The sequence below is a fragment of the Triticum urartu genome, chromosome 2, assembly GCF_003073215.2.
Source record: "Triticum urartu cultivar G1812 chromosome 2, Tu2.1, whole genome shotgun sequence".
Lineage (NCBI taxonomy): Eukaryota > Viridiplantae > Streptophyta > Magnoliopsida > Poales > Poaceae > Triticum > Triticum urartu.
The window spans coordinates 8,055,621-8,078,134 of record NC_053023.1 but is presented as its reverse complement, the minus strand read 5'-3'; the positions used below and the strand labels follow the sequence as shown (position 1 = coordinate 8,078,134).

General features: G+C 39.7%; 1 pseudogene; it reads left to right on the top strand.

Moving 5' to 3' along the window:
- The first annotated feature begins 8,893 nt into the window (after positions 1-8,893).
- On the top strand, positions 8,894-17,045 carry LOC125535035 (annotated as a pseudogene).
- The last annotated feature ends 5,469 nt before the right edge of the window (positions 17,046-22,514 follow it).

The following is a 22,514-nucleotide window of genomic DNA, read 5'->3' as shown; positions in this document are numbered from 1 at the left end:
AATCAAATTCTGAACGTTTCTGAATATTTTGAATTTACAAGATAAAGTATAATAAACTTGGAAGGGAAAAGTGAAAAATAAATAGGAAAGAAATAGACAAAGACAGAAAAGGAAAGTTAGAAGCAGAACAACAACAAAAACAAAAACAGGTCAGCTTGATCATGGGCGTTGTGTGCGAAGCTCTGACTATTTGTCGCACCATGTGGCAAATAAATTTTCCTACCTGCATGGACAGGAAAATAAGTGGGCTAGCTTCGCTGGGCCATAACGCGTGACCAAGTACCTAATTCTGGACAAAAATTTAGTATCACTTTGGGTAGAAACAAATATATTTTTGATGGTGAATGGATGAAAAAAATTGGAAAAACGCATCTTACTTTATTAGTAGGTAGTATCACATATGTCGTGCGTTGCAACGCAAGAGATATTATTTTGTGAGAAGCAATAGAGGGAGAAAATTAATGTGTCCACCAAAAACGGTCTCCATGGTAGTGAGGCTACAGAGCGAGGAGCTTCGATCTTCTCGCGGGTCACGTTTGGCTGGCGAGATTTTGATAGTGGTGGGTTTGGTCGCTGTGGGGACGACCACCAGCTCGTGCCTTTTTCTCTACGGGTCCGCCTCCGTCTTGGGGTTGTGGCAGCCTCCTCATTTGTTGGCTGTGTGGCGTCCTTCGAGGCATGGTTGCTCCGACCACTCTCTCCAATAACAACATAACCGGATGGAATACTAATTGGATCGTATAAATCCCATTTCATTAGCATTTTCAGCGCATAACCAGGCAATCCCTTCTTTATCAGGATTTATTATTTTTAATTTTTTTAGCGCTCGCGTGTCTACTGTTTTTTTCATTAATGTTAAATCAGCATATTCTCTTTTATTGGCATGTGCCTATGATTTGTTTCAATTATAACCAGCCAGCTAGTTCTCTTTTATCGTCAAAAAGCGCATGAGACGCACAACCGTTTCCGTCTCGGCCAGCCCACTGGCAGGCACCAAAACGACCTTTGTCTGTAAGGTGCAAGTAAAAAATCCAAAAAATGACGAGTTGCAGGATAGAACTTATGACTTCAAAAACTCGACCACATGCTCCTAGCCACACGAACAAACAGGTCCTGTAAACCAATGGCCAGGACGAATGTTTAAAAACATACTACAATGTTAGATTCGAAACATTTTTTTATTTTTTCAAACAGAATTACCGTATATTCTTGGAAATGAGAATATTTTCTAAAACTCCGACCATATTTATTAAATACAAATAGTTTTTTGAAAGTTCTGTTCATTTTGTAAAAAATACTAGCAGAATTTGAAATGGTATGATTTTTGCCAAACATTAATCTTTTATAAAAATATGAACATTTTTCAAATTTGTGAACAATTTTTAAAAATGGAAACATGTTTTGCTCATTCAGAGCAATTTTCGGAAATGTGATGTATTAAACACAAACATTATTTGTGCATTTGTCTTTCTTGGGGCTCCCTTTTACATTTTACACACGAGGAATATCATCCACCCTACTCTAGCAAAGTTTGACCGTGGAAATTGTTTGGGCTTTTCTAGCTGAATTTCAGTCGAGAATCATGACACAACTCGTTGGCAAGGACACAATATGCCCCCTTTCTACCTTTGTCAGTGATGATGAGAATCCCAACTCCATACGTCAGTGATGATGATATCTTTTGCAGGCTTACCTGTATACTACCTGGGGTGTCTCTGTTCATGCTTCACCATAAAGGAAGTTGAGTTTCCTTGAAGCTTGTGTCAAACTAATCTTGAATTATAATTCTGTTCTAAATTTCTAGCCCGTTGTTGATGTTCTTTTCTTTTTCCATTTTCCTCACCGAAGTTTGAATTCTTGGGCACAAGTAATAAGTCGAGAAAAAGCGGATAGCATCGTGTACTGCTATACTCTCATACAATTGATGTACATTTCCTTGATTTTTGACCCACAAAAAACATTTCCTTGATTTTACGCAGCATAATATACTTGAAGTTAGTAGGAGTATCTGATATCCAGAACGCCCTACTTGAGTAATCTTTCTCAACATATGTAACTTGTCCATTGATATATTCTCACTCCTGTTGGTTCTGCAGCTTCCCCCTGCTGCTCGCCGCCAAGGCCAACAATGGTGCACTGATCTCGCCGGCTGCCGCTTTGCATGAAAATGTTTCTCCTTTGCAGGTTATTTTTCGTTCTACGCACTCGCTTCGTACGTGGTCTACGCTACAACGAGTGGAGTACCAACCGCTGTTCAAGGCGGTGTGTATGCGGTTGGAGCAGGTGGCTACAGAGGTTTTTACCCAACATGGGTGGCAGCATAATCTCCGGATCGGTCCACCACCCCTTTCGACATAGGCATAATGTCGGTCTATATGACTCTACTGTCGCCCATTTGTCGTTTTTTCTTCCTTTCTTTTTACCAGACTTTAGGTGATTGGCTGTGTGCATCTTAGTTATGCAGAGGCCGGGTATTACTCATAATGCTTTGTATCCTCTTGATGCTACTTTTTGAGATAATAAAAGCGCCCTTTATCGAAAAACAAGCTCACCAGGTACTCGCTAGCAAGTAGGGTACTTCTCCCCGCCACGACGGTGGAAGTGGGTGGTGAGGAAGTTTAAGTGTTTACTCTTTGAGTAAAATTAGTGAGCTCAACTAATATAGAGATACATTTGCCCAAAGCCCAGGCCTTCAGAGCTGCATCTTTGTAATTTGGCTCAAATGATTTATTTTGATAACAAATTATTGCAATAATATTCTGCACAAATGTACAGTACAATTTGGTCACTTAACCATTGCTCCCAGCTAGGCATGTCAATGGTCATTTTGTGCTTCTATAGGCTTCAACAAAATACAGATTGAGTAACAACAAGTGCTGCTGGACTGAGACAGCACACAATGATTTATTTATTCTCGAAGAAAGCAAACTCCACAGAAACCCTTTTCAGTGGCGATTACCTGTCCATATGCTTTGACGGGTTCCGGACGTCATGCGACGCCGTCCGCCGCCTGTGTTGTTGCCGGACGCTTGCTTCAGACAGAGTCGTCCGTGTAGCACCCAGGCCCATAATTTTGTGGTCTCAAACGGGCTCTCTTTTCAGTGCTGAAACAGGCTTTGGACTGAATTTAGTAACAGCCCACATTAGACGCTTTTCATGTTTGTTTTTTCGCGTGAATTTTTACACAAAAGTTACCTTCAGTTAATATTGTCATGTCTTTAATCCGCTAGTACTACAAAATTTAGCTTGTGTAGGATATTATAAGCGACATAGTGTAAAAGAGCGCATCACCATCACGGTTTAAGTGTTTATTATTCAAGTTGACATAGCAAACAGTTTCCTTCAAAAAAAACAAAGCTTATGATTTCCTTGTTGTTTCAGGTCTAGGTACGCAGCTGACTGTTCCGGTTTCATTTTAAGTTGTACACGATCGATGGTGAAGACGCTGCCACCCAGCGTGGGAAATTGAAGATCGTGCACAGTAACCCACGGATGATTGTCAGTACAGAGGCCCGCTGCCGCAACAAGGTGGAGACCATCCTCCTCCCATTGCTCGCCTACATGTCTAGAACCGGCACTCCTTTTGACGTGCAAGAACGAAGAAAACAAGGGAGAAAATAAAAATACCGGTGAAACCGCAAAAAAACATAGAAAACCAATGAAAAAAATACTTAAGGCATAGCGATGAAAAAATAAAAACCAAATAATACGGTGAACATATGAAAAGAACAGAGAAAAAACCGGACTAGTGTGAAGGTATAGCGAGTTGGTCCTATGCTAATGGGCTGCCCATTTGCGTCGGCGGCTTCTATCTTGCTCTATGTGTGATATAGCTCTCGCACTACCCCCCAGGCGCCCCCTCTCTGTATGGCTGGCCCGATCCGTTGCTTGTTTTTTCCCACTGGTTTTGGGGATCTTCTAGACCCTTCTTGGAGCCAGTGTTTTTTTTCCTTTGTCTTTCTTCTAGTTTTTCTTTTTTTGTTTTCCTTTTTCCTTTGTCTTTCTTCTAGTTTTGCTTCTTTTTTTGTTTTCCTTTTTCCTTTGTGATTTCTTCTTTCCTCTTTATTTTTATTTCTGTTTTATTCTATGTAGTAATTAAAATTTAAAAAATGAAGATTTTTTAAAATTCATAATTCTTTTGCAATTGACAAAAAATAAAATTTGTGAACACTTTTAAAATTTATGAAAATCTTTTGAATTGAATAAAAAACTGAAATCCGTACCATGTTTCTGAGTACTTTTATTTCATGAATTTTCATCTTTCTGAGTACTTTTAAACCTACGAACAGTTTTGAATGGATGACCATTTTTTTAAAAAATTCTACATTGTTTTTGAAATTCCTGAATATTTTTGAGCAACCACATTTCAAATTTGAAAGTATTTCTTGAATTCACAAAACTTGGTTTCAATTCGACAGCAATATTTGAAATCGTAAATTTATTTGAGTTCACGAACAGTTTATAAAGTGGTTTTTATGTTTTATTCGTTGTACATTTTTTTGAAATTTGCGAACAAGTTCTTAGTATTCGTGAACATTTTTTGTAATGGTGAATATTATTGAAATTTGGAAAAAACCAAAATTGTTGAATCCGTGATTTTTTAAATTCCACTAAAAAATTGATATTTAAATATTTTAATAGAAAGCATGCCAAAATCAAAGAAACTGACAAATAGCCCGAAAATCGATCTTTGTACCCGAGCTCATTTGCATCCGCCCTGACAAAAAATAAAAAAAAATACTAGAAAATTTAAAAAAAATCAATTTTTTTGTGCGGTAGAGAATTTGATACGTGAGTTCCGCTCTAATTTTCAAATCATTTGGACATCTGAGGAGCTCTCAGCAAAACAGACAAATTGGGGGTCTGTAAAAATGTTACTGTTCATTTTTTGTTTTGGCCTGATTTGTCTTTTTTGCTGATGCTCAGATGTCCAAATGACTTGAAATTTGTAGCGGCCTCACGCATCAAATTGTCTACTGCAGAAAAAAATGAAATTTTTTGGAATTTTTTTTGATTTTTTTTGATTTTTTACGATTTTTTTCTAACCGTGTGCAGATGAGCCTGGGCACCGAAACACCCTACTCCAGATAGCCCTGTTTCTGCAAGAAAGAAGCTGGAAAAGCAATAAAAAACATCAGGCAAGAATTTTCTTTTGTAGCGACAACATCAGGCAAGCTCGGTCGAACTCGCTGTCTTGGACAGACCCATTTCAGTGTTGCGGGATGGAGGTTGTGGGTTTCCTGACTAGTTCCCCCATAGGTCGGGGAATAGGATGTTACTATAGCAACCAGGCAACGTATATAGTCAATTTCTTTTACAGAAATAATGAATTTAATTCCATTCAGAATACATTTGGGCGATAATATAAAGCGAGTCAAAAATCTATTTCGATGGAGATTGGGAAACACGGTTGGGGCTCTCTATAGAGGCTTGGTAGGAAAGACTCAGCAAAGTCTTCCTACGAGCAACGAGGCACATGAGATTTCATTGAACGCTGCATGTGTTGGCTTTCTAGGTAAGTGCTTCCAAAGTGCCGACTTGTTGGCAGTGAGCTGAGCCACTTATACTCGTGACTTTGACTAGTAGACGGCTGAACGGATTTTGAGTGGAATTTTCTTTCACACGCGAGTGGAACATTCTTTCACACCACATATACTGATGATGGGGACCATGGCTTGGAGCCTAGCGAAGACTAGACAAAGTAAGTCTTGAAGAAGTGACACGGCAGCCAAGTTGGGCCCAGCAGGCACCGTCCCAAGGACAAGGACTTAGAGCATTTAAAGCCGGGCGCCTCAAACCCCTCTTATACCTTCGGCCGGATGGTTCGGTCACTGGCTGGTCGAAAAAAGTCGACCAAGACGGATGTCTCGTACGCGCTCCAAACACCCGAGTTGACCGTCATCCCTCATATATAGCCCAAATCTAGGTCGGATATGGGGAGGCCCGGGCGCGCCCGCCACGTCGGATCTGGCCTACACCGGCCCACCCGACCTCACATATATTCGCCCTATCAGTTTGCCAAACTAGACCCTAGCCACTTCACTTCACCGCCAAACCCCCTTCTGACGATATCCAGTCTTCTCCGGCATGGCGGGTAGCATATCCCTGTCCTCCGTCACATGATGTATGAACTGCGACCTCATCCTAGTCAGGCCCGAGTAGGAGATGGCCGTTCGCATTGCACTCCGCCGTGTCCGTGAGGAGAACGCTCGACCACGGTCGAACTCGATAGTGTCCACCCAAATGGCGCTTCCATCCGGTGCGACGCGTGTCGCTGCTGGCACGCCAGTGGTGGTGTGCTCCATCTGGCATCCAAACACCGTAGACGCGCAACCCCTCTGCTGACGCACCGACTCGCATGCCTTCTGTGGCCCGTCCGTTGAGGCTATGGCCTGTCGTGCGAGGCTGAGGGCGCGGGAGGCCACATCAGACATCTGCGAGGCGGAGTCGCACTCTCCGGCGCTGATAACCCCGGGCACCGCAACCGTGTTGTGATGGATATGTTGTTCCTCAACCAAGGCGGAGCCATCTTCAACCTCACATCGACCTGCAACATGTGCAGGTGAGGGGCTCCGATGAAAAAGATTAGGGCATGGGTGACGTCGACGCCTCGAGTACCGTGAGTTGGTCCATGTCCCTTGTCCTACTATAACTCGCCGAAGACCTCACCGACACTCCAAGGGGTGCAACCAGCCATGACATATCAACGGGGCAGAGCCGGACAAGCCCCGCTCAATAGTAGATTTCATGTGCATGTAATTCTATGGATTTGGGGATTCATAATTGAGGTATCCAGTTTGTGGAATCGACAATTTGAGGTGTGAGCGGTCACTGTCTGCAGACGCGACGTGTCGACAGGCATTTGAGCGGTCGGATTTGGTGTATCGGGTTGTAGATGCTCTTAGGATCTTTGGTTCGTAGGATTCTAAGAAGTAAAGCGTACAAGTAGGAAAAATTACGAATGCATGTATACAAAGGAAGGATTAGTATGGGCAGTCCGGTGCACGAGCCTCCCGCTGGCGTAGGGTCCGAGGAAGGGTCCTACCACTTTGGTTCTATTGTATGGAACATTTCCCTACATTTCTGCAATAGGCTGTTTTCAGGACTCAAACCCGTGACCTCATGGTCACAAGGCAACAACTTTACCGGAGCACCAAGGCTCCCTTCACAATGAAGGATTGGCAAACAAATAAATTTTGTCAATTCATATGTTTAGTTCACATGAATAAGAAAACTTCATGAATCGTATCCCCTCAATTTTTTATACTATGCCACTTTGTTTTTCGTGTCAAACTTTGATTTATAATTTTGGTAGAAAAAATGAGTTATGTGTCATCACAAATATATCATCAAAGTGTTCTTTGAAATGTGCATTCATTAGCATACTTTTGGTGCCAAATAACTCACACTATGTTGGTACAATTAATAATCAAATTTAGTCATAAAAATATGAACTGGCTTTGTATACAAAAATGGAGGTAGACAGGTAGTAATATATATGTTCAAATCAAAGTCAAACCACAAAGAAAAGTATAGTTTGAATGTTATTACCCTACTAAGGATATAATGTAGGAATTTCAAGACTATCATATATATAATATGTGAATGAAACTTTACCTTCCAAATTTCTAGATTAAACTTATTGGCAAATTGCTCGTATATTCAACAAATGCGGCTAGAGGGAGTAGAACACAGCGAAGGTGCATGTTTCTAGAGCGAGGACAATGGGCGGGGGTGGCCGGGTGGGGAAGAGAAAATTCTTGGAGACAGTTTTTTCCTAGGAGATGGACATTGGAATCGAACCGGTGATTCAGGGATGGCTAAGTCTGTGGACTGGAGTACAAAAAATACATCGAATATTTAGTACTGGTTTGTAAAGATACGGGAGGTCTGGTGTGAACATGGTAACCAACGCGTAAGATATTATAGATGCTCTCTTTGAATGTTGGTAGGAGCGAGACAGACGTGTCCGCATGCATCTGTGGATATAGGATGACGCGATGCCACAAATAATCTAATCATGCTGCTTTAATATCCGTGGAAATATAAAACCGACTTACGCGGACGGTCGCGAACTTCGCAGACGTGTCGGCATGCATCCTTATCTTGGGGGCAGGGGCAGGGGCACTGCGGGTGATGGAAAATTGGCAATACCAGAGTGAGAGGGATCAATGTTTTTTTGTTTTTGTTTGATGACGCTCTAAGAGAGATCTATAGGAGTACACCCGGTTTTTCCTTCATGGAGAAGGGTATGGTAGGGATACAAGTTGGAGATAGTGAAGACTCGCGTACAAGTGTGCAAAGTCAATTTAATGTAAATTTTTATTTAATATGACCTTTCAAAAAAAATTCCTTACTTTATGGTAATGACTAATAACTCTGGCAACTTACGCGAACCAACCTGTGGTTGGATAGTTAGAGGGACTGTAGTATCCCCAGCCCACAAGGTTCAAATTCTGGTGCTCGCATTTATTCCTGGATTTATTTCAGAATTTTCGGCTGCGCTTTCAGTGGGAGGAGACGTTCCCGTCGACGACGAGGTGCCTACGCGACTTTGTAAGTTTCAAGATGATATACCAGCTCAGTCTTTAGGAGATGCTCATAGGGGTAGGCTGTGCGTGTGTGCGTTTATAGGGGTTAGTGTATGCGCGTGTATATAAGCGCTTGCGTTGTGTTAAAAAAAACTCTGGCAACTTACAATTTGTTGTCAATTTTGCCTTTTAACTGACCTGCACATGTTAGTAGGCAAGTTCATGCCTGTCACCAAAATTATCAGTTGAAGGAAGCTGCATCGGAAATAACACCAGAACTAACCACCTCTACTGGCAAGGGCGGACCCAGCTGGTGAAATAACATGTTTTTGGCTAAGAATAGTCAAGTCAACCGGTCATAAAAATATCTCCTTGGTTTGCTTTATATACTAGAGGCACCAGCAGCAAGGAGTCTATTCATCTCAGATTTGAAGTTCATTCCCCCTCTTGGTGTTCTCTTCCCTGATCGAGCGCTAGCTCCTCTCCAAGGTCAGAGCACTTGTCGAACTGCTTAATTTATTTCCAGATACGGCTTACTTGTGCATACTTAGTCTGGTATTGTTTGGAAACTTCCTTGCTTTGGTTAATTGGAAGTCGTAATTGCTCACATCTGTAGTTTCCTACACCATCATCAATTAATGGCCACCGGAGGCGTAACCCTGAAGAGCCTACCGAGTGAACTACCATTAGACTTTCTGAATAAAATTACAAAGAACTTCTCCAAGGACCTACAACTTCGTGAAGACGCGTCTGAGTCAGTTTATATGGTATGATTTTTTCACAACTTTTTTCTGTCAATTCAATGGTTAATCTGGAGAGATGATAAGGTTGATTTTAGTTTTACGTGACATTAAACAGGGGATTCTGGACGGTGGTGAAGTGGTGGTTGTGAAGAAACTCGCGGAAAATTCACCAGTACCATGTGAGAAAAAATTCGCGAATGAGGTTCAGAATATTATGGGGCTTGAACATGAAAATATTGTCAAGATGGTTGCATACTGCCGTGAACCAAATAATAAATTGGTTCAGATCAATGAACGATATATTACTGCAGAGATTACTGCACTTTACTCTGCTATGAATACTTACCTCAGGGAAGCCTTGACAAGAATCTTTTTGGTATGTCATATCATTTACTATCCGAGCTATTTTTCAAATATTTACTGTGCTGCGTGGTTTGCATGCAGGTTTAGCATGGTTAGGAAAAAGTTCCTCTAATTTTCGCACCATTATATCAATGAGCAAGAAAAGATTGCACATTATCAATAGAAGAATTTTGTTGTTTTGGTGGAGATTTTTCACTTCACAAAATCTTTTTGTCGTTAATATTCTGAGAGATAATTATCATTTGGATCTACTATCCTATATAAGTTATAAAGCTCTATGGCAAGTATTTCAGGTGAGTCCAGTATCATTGATTGGGGGACTCGCTTCAAAATAATAAAGGGAATATGCAAAGGTGTACATTTTTTACACACCTTGCCTCGTCCCATTCTTCATTTGGGTCTGAAGCCGCAAAATATATTACTAGATGTCAACATGGCACCGAAAATTGCGGATTTTGGTTTCTCCAGAATATTCGGCATAGATCATACCCGAAAGATCACGCGAAGTGTCATGGGATCAGTGTGAGTTACTCTATGATTATTATGCTGATATATCAACTACCTTGTTCATATATTGTAATGTAAAATTGTTTTTCGCATCTCCAACTAATAATATTGATTAATATTTTGATGTTGATACCATTAGTGGATACATGGCCCCGGAGTATCTATATAGTGGTGAAATCTCGGCTCGGTCAGACATATATAGCTTAGGCCTAATCATAATGGAGATCTCCACAAGAGAGAAGAATAGCTCTGACCAGAAACATGCAAGGAAATATGTTGATGGAGTAAGAATAAATATCACTTCATTATTTGTCGACTGAAACTGAGAATATTATCTTACAATTAATTTGTGTACATTATTAAAGGAGGACATTTTCAAATTTTATGTAGGTAAAAGAAAATTGGACAATGGAGAAAATAATGTCTGAGTACACATTGTTGGAAGAACAAGGTTTGAATCAAGTACAAGCATGTATCGATATTGCTCTACAATGTGTGGAGATTGATCAGGATAAGAGACCTTCCATAGACTACATTCTCAACAGGCTCAAAGCACTACCAAAAAATGCGGAGGTATGAATTACGTTTGGACACATCGCTTTTCTATTAAGAAGAGTTAATTTCTCTAAATTAGAAAGCAATACACCTTACTATTTTTCATACACTGTTGGAACGAGGGTTTTATCTAGTGCCAAAAACACTCAACAAAGGTTAAAAAGTACTAGGCAAAGCACACATGTCTAAAGTCCGTCCATCAAAGACACCTTTGTCGAGTGTGTTTTCGCGGATACTCGAAAAAACATTTGCCGAGTCTTCCTTTTGTGCTCAGCAAAGATTTGTGCTCATTCAAAATAATTAATAGAGGATAGAAAACCCTGAAACCGAATGGTTCGCTGAGTGTAAGCATAGGGTTAAGGCGAAGACTCTTCTTAGCACATACACTCGGCAAAGCGAATGAACAGTGGCAAAAAAAGTAGCCTCCTGACGCAGCCCAGGTGTGCACTCTCTACTATCATTGCTTGCGCTATTGGAGGTGGAAGGGATGCCATCGGAAGAGGAGGTGACAATGCCTCTAGTGGAGGGGAAGTAGAGGCCATTAGTGAAGGAGGCGGTGCAACAGACAATGACGGTGCGTCCGAAGAAGGAGATGGTGATGGAGTGGTGGGAGAATAAGGATAAATGTAGGAAGAGCTGGCGGTGGTGTCAAGGAGTGTGTTAGAAGAGGAGACCGAGGTGAGAGAAGGAGAGGAAATTTCTGGTGTGCCATGTCATGGACCCTCCCTCCTTCTCGCAACCAATCAGGATGAAACACGTGGATAGTATGTTTCTTCACCAGACAATTTGCCAAGTGTTTTTTTCTCGGCAAAATTTTTCTTCTCTATTTTCTTTTCTTCCCTTTTTATTTTACTTTATTTCATTTCTCCCCTTCTCTCTTGGCACATCTTCTACGTATCATTATATATATGACATCATGACAAGTTTCATATTTTTCAAACTTCGTTGGCCTTTTTTAGAATAAAAAACACTAAGCTCCATGTTGGTGGTTGAGTCTTGGCACCTTGATATTTAGAATTCTATTTATTCTTGGATAAGTCCTATCACAGAATCAACAAAAACAATATTTCCAACCCATTTTTACCATTATTTCATGTGCTTGCAGTTCAAATTTTAATTTAATCCTTTAAATATATAGGAATGTACATAATGACTTAAATATAACAAACGAACCTAAATTTTTTTTTTGCAAATTTTTACATTGAAGATGTAGTTCTGTATGTTGAGTGTAGAAAAAGTTTCAACGTGAACCGATGAAGGCAACTCTCACTTAGATTTATACATGACCGGCTCCGTCTAAAAACCGTGATTCATCCTCATAGATGTTGTGGTTTATAAGAAGAGCAAGTCACGAAATTTTCACAAGATTCTCAAAATTTTAACACCCCCTCTAGTTGTTAGATCATGACATCATGCTAAATTTCATGTCTTTTTGTCTTTGTTTGCATTTTACAGAATCAAAAAGCGAATAAGCTCCATGTTGGTGGCCGAATTTTGGCATGATATTGTTTGGAATTCCTTTTATTTTCTTCAATAAGTTCTAAACATCTACTCGATGAGATAAAATAATATTTTCAACCCATTTTTGCTTTTTGTTTCATGTACTTGGAGTCAAATTTGAATTATATCTGTTAGACGCCTAGAAATGCAGTTAATGACTTAGATATAGCAAACAAACCCAGAAAACATTAAATTTTGACTTTGAATACATAATGGTGTATATTGAGTGTAAAAAAAGTTTCAACATCAACTGATGAAACCAACCATCACCTCCTTAAAACCTGACCCGTTCTTCATGAAACAATGATTCTTCTTTGAAGATGGTTCGGTTTACAAACAATTTACATGACATTTCTTTTGTGAAACGTCCCCAATTTTTTACAACAACTTCCAGCTTTCACATGAAGACACCATTCCAAGTTTCAGGTTTTTTAGACATCACTTGCATTATTTAAAAATTACGACCAATTAGTTGCATGTTGATAGTCGAGTATTGGCACCCTGCGGTTTGTAATTCCTTTTTTAGAAGGCTTGAAAGGAAACTCACTAAACAAATCTGATTTTTAACCAATTTATACCCATTGTTTTGTGTACGAGAAATTCAAATTTAATTATAACAATTAAATGCATATAAATGCACTTAATAACTTAAATATAGCAAATGAACTTCCTAAAATGCAATATTTTTCACACAGAAGATGTAACAATATGTTTTCAGGGCGAAAAACAATTTAGGGCCAACCCATGAAGAAAAACCATAGTTTGCCTTCTAATATGTTTGGTTCCCTCTCGAAACCACGATTCTTTCTCCAAGCTGGTTTAGTTTCTAAGAAATTTACATGCCAAATTTTGTGAATCCTTCTACATTTTTATCACAGACTCTTGGTGTCATCTCATGACACTGTACCAAGTTTCACTATTTTAGACCTCATTTGCAATTCTTTAGAACGAAAAAGCAATAACCTCCATGTTGGTTGTCGAGTCCTAGCACCCTAATTTGGAATTAATTTTATTTTCCTAGATAAGTTCTGAACATATAATCAATAACACAAATAAAAAAATTCAACTCCTTTATGACCGCATTTTCATGCCCTTGTTTCAGATTTTAACTATATGCATTAAATCCCTAGAAATGCACTTAAGGACTTAAATATAGTGAACAAACCGAGAAAAACACACAATTTTTACATAGAAAATGTAATGGTATATGTTGATTGTAGAAATGGTTTCAAGGCAAACTGGTGAATGAAACCGTCACTTCGCTTGAAAACTTGACCGATTCCCTCTCATAACCATGACTATTACTCGTAGATAGTTTGGTTTCTATGCGGCACACATCACAACTTTTGTGAAACCTTCTAAAAGAATTACCACTGCCTGTAGATGCCATATCATGATGTCATGCCAAGTTTCATATTTCTCAAATGTCGTCCACTTATAGAATTAAAAAGACAATGAGCTCCATGTTAGTAGTCGAGTCTTGGCACCTTGATATTTGAAATTAGTTATTTTTTGGATAAGAGAGCAGCATAAACTTAATAACAGAATTACATAATTTCAACTCATTTTTTGGCCATTATTTCATGTATTTTCATTAGAATTTGAGTTACATTTATTAAATGCCTGGAAGTGCACTTAATGACTTGAAATAGCAAACAAACCCCGAAAAATTCCAATGTTTAATCCAAAACATGTACTGGTGTATGTTAAGTACAGAAAAAATATGAAAGTTAATTCCCATGTCGTGATCAAGGTCAAAGGAAAGAGAAAAAAAAATAAAAAATAGAAAAATAGAAAAAAGAAAAGAAGGAAAGAAAAGAAAATGTTTGTCAAACACTCACCTAATAACTTATGTTTGCTAAGTGTAAAACTGGGGGAAAATCATTGATATGCTGAGTGTAAATTTTTTTGCTGCTTGTTTTTAGGTACAATAATCAAATGATGTATTTGCCAAGTGTATGATAAAATATATTATGCAAGCAACTAGAAAATCGGCAACCAGTTGATGCTGGTAGTGGGAGGCTAAGTGTTTAGAGAAAATTAGAAAGGAATAAATCTTAGTACCTATCTATTATATACTTAAAACAAGAGTCAAACAAGCCATCATGATTCTTCCGTATCTATTAAATTATCTCGAGTATCAATATTATATATTAGTGGTTAAGATTTAAAATATGAACGTTACATACAAATATAGGTACATACAAATAATTTGGCATGGCACGCAAAAATAATTGAACACGTGTTACATCAAAGTCTTATGTTTTTTCCTAATAAAAAACTATCCAAGACAATAATTAGACATAAAGCTCACGTTAGCATTGCAAAAGTAGGATTGCCATCTTCCGTCTAAAATAAAAATTCATGGCTACCAGACAGCTAACAAAACGTATATCTGCCAATAATACATGAGTCCCCGAGCGGCCCGCAGGAAAATAGGAGTCCAGTCACAGTACTACATCCAGAAACCTATTTTGTGTTGAAGGAAAATCAATCCAGACTACTACATTAGTGTGTGATAACAAACTTTCTCTATGCACGAGCAATTTTGTTTTTCTATCCAGATTAGAACGTAAATGTGTATGTACATAGCATAGACAAACAAATTACCAATATACCACTTTTAGAAAATAAGAAAGTCAGCCTACAATATGATGTTAGAGGCAATAAATAATGAATGGACTACTGATACTGAAGATACCTGAAAATCTAAGTGCCAAAAAATTATATTTCTTTTCTCACAATTTTTTTACAAATGAATCATGGCGTGTTTTCTAATTAAAATGGTTGATATGAATTTTAGTTTTTTTTGACTGAGAATAGTCATGAGAAGTCCCCGTGAAAGCATACACAACATAAATGCAAAAGAAAATACATCATCCTTCGCAGCATATAAAGCATGTAAACAAACATACAGTCAATGTTTTGAAATTTTTATACTAATATAGACAAAAATGTATGGCTTGAACGTGGAAGAATAACATCATATTGATTGCAAACTCCTTTTATCTCATATGTCATTTTGTTTTTGATGTATTACAAATGAAAATCGTAATCTAAAATTGTAGATAGGAAACTACAAACAATTAAATATAATTCTATCGTCAAAACAACACGTCATCGGGCATATGAACGGAATCCATCTATATCATGTTGACTCGGGGTGTTGACCTCTCAAGATGGTATGATATTAAGGAATTATTGGGTCGTTCACCGAGGTACAAGGAGAACAAATCTAATACAAGACATTATATTGGTCCACTTGGGCTAAATAATCTGCTATTATGATTTTATGATGGGTCCTAATTTAGATAGCGGAGATTTAAAATAAAGGTAAAAGGAATATGTGTATTAATAGCCAAATCGGCTTTAATGCAAATCAATCTGTAGCAATCTGAATTGCATGAAGTGCATGCAATACCATCATTGCCGTGACACAATTAATCAACTAACAGGCCGAATCTGTTTACATATTACGAGAATAAATCATACTCGATAGCCATAAAATAACATGCAAAAATAGATTTTCCTGAAAGTAGGAATGCAAAAAATTTATTTTCTAAGGCTTGTTAAATAACCCACATCGAAGACACCTAATAATCCTTTCCAAACAAAGAGAACACTTTTGGTCAAAATATAGATGCAGTGGCAAAAGGATGAGTACATACTCAAAAGAAATATAAGTATGATTTTGATAAGAATATTAAAATAGTAGTGCTTTGCACTACAGTCAAAAAATGATTCGATCGAGCTGACTAACTTGTTTTGTTGAAATTCAATTTTCTGTAAGATTTCATCTAAATTTTGACATGTTAAAATGCCAATGTATGGATGAATATATTCGAATAACATCTAGCATCAAAAGACAAATTATTGACAAAAAATATATATTAGGAATGAGAATATGTAATAAATCTACGGGAACAAATACACAAGCCACCACACTGCTAATGATGATGCATACACAGCAAGAAGACATTTGGTTCGAAAGAAAGACATTTATGTTTATATTTATTTCTTGGTTAAATTTTATTTATGTATTTAAAGTGTTATAATGCCAAAAATTAATTATTTAGATTGTGAACAAAAATGTTGTCAATTTATCAATTATTTATTTAAAGTACTAAAAATCTATATAGAATATTCCTATGAAAAAGGAAAAAAAACTTTTGATCTAGAGACCCTATCTAAATCGAAAATATCATGTGTACGTACATGATTAAATACTAGCCGCGCAAATGCACGGTTCACTAGTTTTTCCGTATTCAAAAGATATAATTTCCCAAAATTTAAAATGAATAATTCTTAGTATTTTTTCGACGGCTAACAATTCATGAGAAGTTTACATTATTGAATAGGTTAACAATGGTGCGTAGGTACGACGAGATGAATAGGAAATTCCTCAATTACATCCATATTTGTATTCAACATTGTAATAAGGTTTACATTTTAAGATGCTATAAATTCATCTTTTATTCTTAACTTCACAGAACAATTGTATAACTTGTTACTTCTCATTTTCATAACACTATGTTATCGAATCTGTTGTAACACATAATCTATATATTTCCAGTGATGCTGATATATTGCCTTTAAATTTCAGGTCGACCATTCTAGGTGAGCACAAAACGTCACACTTTTGAATGAGAGATGTCCAACATGAAGTAATGCATGTTTAATGCAACAATGGTGGATGACCAAACTTATATTTGGATTTAATAATGCTAGTCACCATAAAAAAGATGCTACTAGAGTGTATTGTGGGAACATGATCCATAGATATCATGTGATTATGTATATATTTAATATAATTTCCTTTGGAGGTTTTCACTCCAAATATCCGTTATTATTATCACTAGATAATTTCTCGTGTGTTGCAACGTGATACAAATATTCTACTACGTTAGCGCGTGATTTACCTGACCATCTCCGTGATTTACGTACCAAAATAAAAATCACTTATTTGATAAGAACTTATTTTCTTACCGAAGAAAATACTATTTTATTTTGTATGTAAATAAAAGGTAAGATAGTTTCGAGGAAACGCGATCAAAACCCCTAGTAATAGGATGTTAAAAATCAAAAGAGAGAGAGGGAGGGTTACCTACATGACGTTCGAAGAAGCACTATGCCTGGCAGTACAAGAAACACTAATCCCTTTTAAAGTAGTAGAGAAGAGGGAATACTGTTGCGAAGTTATACTTTGTCTTGTTCAAAATATTAATTTATGTTTCCTAAATTCATGTTAAGATGGGTATGAGAGCTACCTTTACGTTTTCGTCTTGGTTATGCTTCTTCGTAAGAGGAGTCTAATTAACAACACGCTGCAACATTACATCAACAGCTAACATTGCCATAGGCAAGATCAAGGCTATGAGAGGTCCTCAATAGTGACACCTCTGGGAAGGTAATGGTGTGTGAACACCATCGTCGCTAGACCTAACCATATAGGTAATATCATGGGTTTTCACCTAGGGCATAAAGTTCGAGAAGACTCCAAACAACTCCTTCAACAAACGAGAATCGATTACCACTACCAGGAACAAACATTGAAAGCCATGCCTAGGGTTTTTAGCTGGTTGCTTGAATCTCACCACTAAAAAGAAGTACACAGAGTTCCGACGACCAACTTTCCAACAAGATGTCTTGCTACCACTAGTAGAAAAGGGGGCAACGGTCCAGGCCGGGTCAGCCCATTAGTCCCGGTTCAGTCTAGAACCGGGACCAATGGGGGCATTGGACCCGTTTCGTGAGCCCAGGGGGCCGGCTGGGCCACGTGGGCCATTGGTCCCGGTTAGTCTGGACCTTTTGGTCCCGGTTGGTGGGACGAACCGGGACCAATGAGCCTGGCTCCTGGCCCACCACCATTGGTCCCGGTTGGTGGCTTGAACCGGGACCAAAGGCTCCCCTTTAGTCCCGGTTCATGCCACCAACCGGGACCAATGAGGTGCCTATATATACCCTCGCCCGCGAGCAGAGCACTCCAGTGCTCTGTTTTTCTCTGGCCGGCGAGGGGAGGGGTTTGTGGTGCTCTAGCTCACCTCCTATGCACATGAGGTGTTCAATGAAATGCCCGAGCCACAGTAGTTAAGCTTTCTCCTCTCGAAGCTCGACCTTAAAGCTCCATTTTCCTCGAGATTTGTCTAGATTAAGCGGTCCGTCACGCCCCACCCCCGTCTTCACCGCCGTCGATCACCCGCGCCGATCTCATCACCGACACCACCGTGGTGAGCCTCTTGTTCTTATCTTCTTTCTGAAAGGAAAAATATTGTTACTTGTATGTTTAGATAGATACTTGTATAATTTTCTTACTTTTATTATTGCATCTTATATAGTGCGATGGTTTTGGTATCCGCCCCCGTCGGCCCTCGTCTTGTCTATGATTCGGATGTGGTATATATATTATCTTTATAACTATTGGTTCATTTATTGTTTATGAAAATTATGCGGACCAACGTCACATAGATTTTATATATCTAGGATGTATGTGAACCGGAAATTCCAACCGACCCTATTGTCGAGAGGTTAAATTTAGTTGAAGAAGAAAACAATTTCTTGAAGGAAAAAATAAAAAATTGAGGAGGAGAAGATGATATTGGAGTTGCATGTTGCGGATGTCGTTGATGATCACAAGATCAAGATGGATGCAATGCGCTTGAAGATTAGAAAGATTAGAAAATATGCCATTCATATCGAGGCTTGGTATCATTATGCCGTTGGATCAATTGTTACCTTGGTTGCGATTATGATCGCCTTTGTTTTCGCATTAAAATGTTTTACATAGTTTCAATGTATGGTTTAATTAATTAGATGCTCTGGAGAGCTATATGTTGTTAGATGAGAACTATGTATGTACTTTGGTTTTAATGTGATGATGAACTTCTATTAATTTGGACACTTAATTATATATAATGCACGCAGATGAACTGGCAATGGATGTACGGTGACAGACACACCTCCGAGTACATTAAGGGCGTGCATGAGTTTCTCGATGCGGCTGAGGCAAACAAGCACAATGGTTTTATGTGTTGTCCATGCCCTGATTGTGGGAATACGAAGTCTTACTCTAAACGGAAAATCCTTCACACCCACCTGCTTTACAAGGGTTTCATGCCACACTATAATGTTTGGACGAGGCACGGAGAAATAGGGGTTATGATGGAAGACGACAAAGAAGAAGAGTACGATGACAACTATGTGCCCCCTGAATACCGTGATGCTGCAACGGGGGGAGCTGGTGAAGATCAACAGGAACCAGACGATGTGCCCAATGATGCTGCAACGGGTGAAGCTGCTGAAGATCAAGAGGAACCAGACGATGTGCCCGATGATGATGATATTCGCCGGGTCATTCTCGATGCAAGGACGCAATGCGAAATTCAAAAGGAGAAGTTGAAGTTCGATCGCATGTTAGAGGATCACAAAAAAGGGTTGTACCCCAATTGCGAAGATGGCAACACAAAGCTCGGTACCGTACTGGAATTGCTGTAGTGGAAGGCAGATAATGCTGTGCCTGACAAAGGATTTGAGAAGCTACTGAAAATATTGAAGAAGAAGCTTCCAAAGGATAACGAATTGCCCGACAGTACATACGCAGCAAAGAAGGTCGTATGCCCTCTAGGATTGGAGGTGGAGAAGATACATGCATGCCCTAATGACTGCATCCTATACCGCGGTGCATACAAGGATCTGAACGCATGCCCGGTATGCGGTGCATTGCGGTATAAGATCAGACGAGATGACCCTGGTGATGTTCACGGCGAGCCCCACAGGAAGAGGGTTCCTGCGAAGGTGATGTGGTATGCTCCTATAATACCAAGGTTGAAACGTCTGTTCAGAAACGGAAAGCATGCCAAGTCGATGCGATGGCACAGTGAGGACCGTAAGAAAGATGGGAAGTTGAGAGCACCCGCTGACGGGTCGCAGTGGAGAAAAATCGAGAGAAAGTACTGGGATGAGTTTGCAAAGGACCCAAGGAACATATGGTTTGCTTTAAGCGCGGATGGCATTAATCCTTTCGGGGAGCAGAGCAGCAATCACAGCACCTGGCCCGTGACTCTATGTATGTATAACCCTCCTCCTTGGATGTGCATGAAGCGGAAGTTCATTATGATGCCAGTTCTCATCCAAGACCCTAAGCAACCCGACAACGACATTGATGTGTACCTAAGGCCATTAGTTGAAGAACTTTTACAGCTGTGAAATGGAAACGGTGTACGTACGTGGAATGAGCACAGACAAGAGGAATTTAACCTAAAGGCGTTGCTGTTCGTGACCATCAACGATTGGCCCGCTCTCAGTAACCTTTCAGGACAGACAAACAAAGGATACCATGCATGCACACACTGTTTAGATGACACTGAAAGTATATACCTGGAAAAATGCAGGAAGAATGTGTACCTGGGCCATCGTCGATTTCTTCTGACCAACCATCAATGTCGAAAGAAAGGCAAGCATTTCAAAGGCGAGGCAGATCACCGGAAGAAGCCCGCCATGCGTACCGGTGATCACGTACTTGCTATGGTCAATGATTTACACGTATCTTTGGAAAGGGTCCCGGCGCACTAGCTGTTCTGAATGACGCTGAGGGACACGCACCCATGTGGAAGAAGAAATCTATATTTTGGGACCTACCCTACTGGAAAGACCTAGAGGTCCGCTCTTCAATCGACGTGATGCACGTGACGAAGAACCTTTGCGTGAACCTGCTAGGCTTCTTGGGCGTGTATGGAAAGACAAAAGATACACCTGAGGCACGGGAGGACCTGCAACGTTTGCACGAAAAAGACGGCATGCCTCTGAAGCAGTATGAAGGTCCTGCCAGCTACGCTCTTACGAAAGAAGAGAAAGAAATCTTCTTTGAATGCCTGCTCAGTATGAAGGTCCCGACTGGCTTCTCGTCGAATATAAAGGGAATAATAAATATCCCAAAGAAAAAGTTCCAGAACCTAAAGTCTCATGACTGCCACGTGATTATGACGCAACTGCTTTCGGTTGCATTGAGGGGGCTTCTACCAGAAAACGTCCGATTAGCCATTGTGAAGCTATGTGCATTCCTCAATGCAATCTCTCAGAAGGTGATCGATCCAGAAATCGTACCAAGGCTAAGGAGTGATGTGGCGCAATGTCTTGTCAGTTTCGAGCTGGTGTTCCCACCATCCTTCTTCAATATCATGACGCATGTCCTAGTTCATCTAGTCGACGAGATTGTCATTCTGGGGCCCGTATTTCTACACAATGTGTTCCCCTTTGAGAGGTTCATGGGAGTCCTAAAGAAATATGTCCGTAACCATGCTAGGCCAGAAGGAAGCATCTCCATGGGCCATCAAATAGAGGATGTCATCGGGTTTTGTGTTGAATTCATTCCTGGCTTAAGAAGATAGGTCTCCCTAAACCCCGGTATGAGGGGAGACTGACTGGAAAAGGCATGCTAGGAGCAGACTCAATAATATGCAGGGACGGGCATTCTTGGTCTCAAGCACACTACACAGTTCTACAGAACTCTACCTTGGTGACCCCGTATGTCGATGAACACAAGAACAGTCTGCGCTCCAAACACCCGGAGCAGTGCGACGACTGGATTACATGTGAAAACATTAGGACTTTCAGCAGTTGGTTGGAAGCACGTCTCAGAGGTGACAACACTGTTTGTGATGAGTTGTACTTGTTGTCCAGGGGACCATCTTTGACTGTATTGATTTACAAAGGATACGAGATAAATGGGAATACATTTTACACGACTGACCAAGATCAAAAGAGCACCAACCAAAACAGCGGTGTCCGCTTTGATGCAACAACCGAGAAGGGAAAAGACACATATTATGGTTACATAGTGGACATATGGGAACTTGACTACGGACAAGATTTTAGGGTCCCTTTGTTTAAGTGCAAATGGGTCAATCTGTCAGGAGGCGGGGTACATGTAGACCCACAGTACGGAATGACAACAGTCGATCTGAAAAATCTTGGGTACACTGACGAACCGTTCGTCCTAGCCAATGATGTGGCACAGGTTATCTATGCGAAGGACATGTCTACCAGACCGAGAAAAAGAAAAGATAAGGAAATGAATACATCATACGATGAGCCAAAGCGCCACATAGTTCTTTCAGGAAAAAGGGACATCCTAGGAGTGGAGGGCAAGACAGACATGTCTGAAGATTATGAAAAGTTTCATGAAATTCCTCCCTTCAATGTCAAGGCTGACCCAAGCATCCTGATAAACGATGAAGATTATCCATGGTTACGGCGCAATAAGCAAATGACACAAGCGAAGAAAAAGTGAAGACTTTCTCCAGCAACTATTATGATGATA